The sequence below is a fragment of the Schistocerca piceifrons genome, chromosome X, assembly GCF_021461385.2.
Source record: "Schistocerca piceifrons isolate TAMUIC-IGC-003096 chromosome X, iqSchPice1.1, whole genome shotgun sequence".
Lineage (NCBI taxonomy): Eukaryota > Metazoa > Arthropoda > Insecta > Orthoptera > Acrididae > Schistocerca > Schistocerca piceifrons.
Genome location: NC_060149.1, coordinates 661,993,265 through 661,997,662, shown reverse-complemented (window position 1 = coordinate 661,997,662; position 4,398 = coordinate 661,993,265). Strand labels below are relative to the sequence as shown.

Here is a 4,398-nt window from a genome sequence, read left to right as displayed (position 1 = left end):
TTGCGCAAGCACATGAGCATATGCTGGTTACGGGGTGCATCCTAGCTATATCCCTCTGCATTGCCGAAATCTGCTGAACGGAATTCTTGTACTTATTGCTCCGACACTCCTCCATTATCATAAGCTTCCACACCTCATGTAGTGAACTATGGCTACAGTCCTACCTCGAATGTCTACATGAAATGCAGTTATTGAAGGCTGCTCTATCACCCACATCCATATCTATGATCGAACACATGGCAACGACAGCTGAGCGAAGACTGAATGTGCAGGAGAACGATAATGGTAGTTCAGTGGAGGTAGCACAATTGGCTTTCTTCTCGCCAAAATCATCCATCTTTAATGATGTCACGGTGGTTCTCTCTGGTGGCAAGGGCATGAACTAACACAGTTGGATTTCACACACATGTGCATGATATAAACAATAATAAATTATAATAAATGATAATGAATGTTAATGATTGATAATCAATAATAATAAAAAGACAAGTACAGTCTTTGCATGGATTATCCTGTTGGAATTCAAACTTCCCGCCATTTTTTCATCTGGACACTTAGGTTAGTGGACGTAGCACAATTGGACTATTTTCTCGCCAAAATTCAAACTTCCCGCCACTTTTTCTGAAGGTTAGGTTAGTGGATGTAGCACAATTGGACTATTTTCCCGCCAAAAGCCGCCATCTTGGATGACGTCATGCGATGTTACCAAGTTTACATGCCGCCATCTTTGATGACGTCATCACCGCCATCTTGAATAAATTTGGCAAGAATGCAGTGTGGGGTGGTACCCCCTTTATCCCCCTACTCTTAACATCCATACCCATTTCCAGGATTCATTCAATGGAGCATCTAGCTGTATCAAGCTTCCTGCAGATATAGCTAACAAGAAAACATATATTATGTGGTGTCACTGCCAGACACCACACTTGCTAGGTGGTAGCCTTTAAATCGGCCGCGGTCCGTTAGTATACGTCGGACCCGCGTGTCGCCACTATCAGTGATTCAGACTGAGCGCCACCACACGGCAGGTCTAGTCTGGAGAGACTCCCTATGACTCGTCCCAGTTGTACAGCCGACTTTGCTAGCGTTGGTTCACTGTCTATGTACGCTCTCATTTGCGAAGACTGCAGTTTATCATAGCCTTCAGCTATGTCATTTGCTACGACGTAGCAAGGAGCCATATGTATTCTGAACAGATAATATTGTGAATCATGTACCGTCAAGAGCGACGTTCAACATTAATGGATTAAAGTTAAGTATCAAACTAATTTCGTCCGCTTTCTAAACTCTAATTCCTTGTCATGTTCCAGACCTCACGTCAGTATAGTTCTCCCCTTCTCACGCTAGCCTGCATGAGCTGAAGCGCGTGCATTTCGGCCTCCATCCGTGACATGGTGTTGGCTCTTCTGCCAACACAACATTGGTGAAGTGTCAAAACAGTGTTCTTATCTATACTGCCCTGATTTCATTGTGTAATGGCTTCGCCACAATCTCCAGATGTACTGTCCGAATTTTATCGCTTACAGAATCAGGCATTACTGGATGCCCTTGGACAGCTCGTCCAGGGTCAACGTGCAATCCAAAATGATGCGGCAGCCGCCGCTCCAGCGCTACCGCAGCCACAAAACGCAACTGCACCGCCCTTCCGACCTTTTAATGCTACACTGGAAAGCTGAACAGAGTGGTCACGCCAATTTGGATTTCATCTCGCCGCCTACAGAATTCAGTGTAATGAGCGGCAGCCTTTTCTTTTGTCATCCGTCAGTGTGCAAACCTACCGTGCAACTCCCATCTAAAACTTCCTGGCAGATTAAAACTGTGTGCCCGACCGAGACTCGAACTCGGGACCTTTGCCTTTCGCGGGCAAGTGCTCTACCAACTGAGCTACCGAAGCACGACTCACGCCCGGTACTCACAGCCTTACTTCTGCCAGTACCTCGTCTCCTACCTTCCAAACTTTACAGAAGCTCTTCTGCAGAAGAGCTTCTGTAAAGTTTGGAAGGTAGGAGACGAGGTACTGGCAGAAGTAAGGCTGTGAGTACCGGGCGTGAGTCGTGCTTCGGTAGCTCAGTTGGTAGAGCACTTGCCCGCGAAAGGCAAAGGTCCCGAGTTCGAGTCTCGGTCGGGCAGACAGTTTTAATCTGCCAGGAAGTTTCATATCAGCGCACACTCCGCTGCAGAGTGAAAATCTCATTCTGGAACTCCCATCTAGTCGCATGTGATTTTGTACCAGTGTCAGTTCACGTTGCACGAGACAGTCGTCGTGTCATCAGCAGGACAATAAACTTTTTGTAGCGTTGGACATTAACGGCAAAGTGATACCATACCAGCTCGATACCGGAGCTGCAGTTTCACCGATCAAACAAGACACTTACAAACTGCTGGGCACACCTCCGTTGGGTGCCGCAAATGTTAACTAGCTATTCAGGTCAAGAGATCCCTGTGTTAGGACAGTGCAGCCTTCTTGCAACATGCAAAGGACAAACAAACCTTCGCTCATTTTACGTCCTTCATTCTTCTTCTGCAGTGAACTTGTTTGGTTTCGAGTCATTTCAGCTGTTTAACTCGTCTATAGTAAATCAGGTCCTATCAGTAAACCAGACTGTGCCTTCACCTGTGTTTCTCGTCTATGTGAAGAAGTTGCAGACATTTTTGCCCCGGACCTCTGTTGCGCTAAGAACTATAAAGCACATTTGGAGCTGAAAGTAAACGCCCAACCGAAATTTTTCAGAGGACGCAATGTTCCCCACGCATTGCGTGATGAGGTCGCAAAAACATTACACGATTTGGAATCACAAGGTGAAATTTAATGTGTGCAGGCTTCTCTCTGGGCATCACCCTTAGTAATTTTGCCAAAACCTTCGGGAAAATTGAGAATTTGTGTGGACTTCAAGGCAACAGTGAATCCACAACTTGTGATTGCAACTTTTCCTTTCCCAGCCCGGAAGATCTTTCTGACAAACTGTTCCCAGGCAAATATTTTTCGAAGTTGGACCTATCAGATGCATACTTGCAAATACCGGTGGACGAAGAATCCCAGCGCGTTTTGGTGGTTAACACGCACCTTGGTTTGTATCAATTCAAACGACTGCCATTCGGGTGTGCATCCGCCCCCGCATTGTTTCAGCAATATTTACAAACTTTGTGTGCATCGGTCCCTAATGCAGCAAACTATCTGGACGATATTGTGATCTCCGGAAAGACGGAAGAAGAACATTTAGCCAATCTCAGAACATTATTTCAGGTCTTGCGACAAAATGGTCTTCATTTACAGAAGGACAAATGTGTGTTTTTTGCTAGTGACTTGCCATACCTGGGACATGTACTCAATTTCCAGGGCATACATCCAAGTCCCATGCACCTCCGTGCCATACAAGACTTGCCTTCGCCGCAGAATCTGAAGCAGCTACAGAGTGTGCTGGGAAAAATCAACTATTATCACAGATATGTGCTGCATGCCTCTTCCATTTCAGCTCCGCTTCATCGCTTACGCCGTAAAGGTGTTCCGTTCGTCTGGACGACGGAATGCGAACGCGCCTTTCGCCAGTTGAAATCGGCGTTGCTTTCCAATACTTGCCTTACGCCATTCGATCCCCGGAAGTCCCTTTTGTTCATGGTGGATGCAACGGATTTCGGGATCGGTGCTGTGCTTGCGCACAAAGATGGCTCGCATGATCGCCCTATTGGCTTTGCGTCCAAATTGCTCTCGTCTGTGCAAGGAACTGTTTCACAGATAGAGAAAGAAGCATGGGCTCTCGTATTTGGTGTAACTGCGTTTCATGACTACTTGTATGGTCGTCCCTTTACCATAATCACAGACCACAAACCTTTGACATCGCTTTTTCATAAGAACAATCCTGTACCTCAAAGTACAGCTCAGAAATTCATTCGATGGTCTATTTCCTATCGCAGTACCGGTACGATATCTTGTATCGGTCCACTGCTAAGCACGGAAACGCCGATGCGTTGTCCCGTTTGCCTGTTGCTGAGGATAGGGCATTCGACTCCTCCGAACATGCTTGCACGTTCATTGATTCGGAAACCAATGACGTGGTCGAATCGTTTCCGATTGATTTTCGTCGTGTAGCTACAACCACAACTGCCGACCCTGTCCTTGCTACCGTTCTGCGTTTGGTTGCTACGCAATGGCCATAGTCAAAGTCACGGGTCGGGGACACGTTGGTTCGCCGATTTTTTGCTCACAAGGAGAGACTTTTTGTTCGCTGTGGTGTTTTGCTGTTGCGTTCTGATAATGATCAGTCCAGGGTCGTGGTCCCACGTTCGTTACAGTCCTCTGTCTTAAAGCTTCTCCACCAAAGACATTGGGGTGTTGTGAGAACGAAACAACTTGCTTGTTGGCACTGTACTTGGTTCGGAATCGATGCCGCCATTACGACT

General features: G+C 46.7%; 1 non-coding gene across 1 annotated transcript; it reads left to right on the top strand.

Moving 5' to 3' along the window:
• The first annotated feature begins 2,055 nt into the window (after window positions 1-2,055).
• Trnas-cga lies at window positions 2,056-2,130 on the top strand. The gene has a single exon. It is a non-coding gene; the product is annotated as a tRNA-Ser (tRNA).
• The last annotated feature ends 2,268 nt before the right edge of the window (window positions 2,131-4,398 follow it).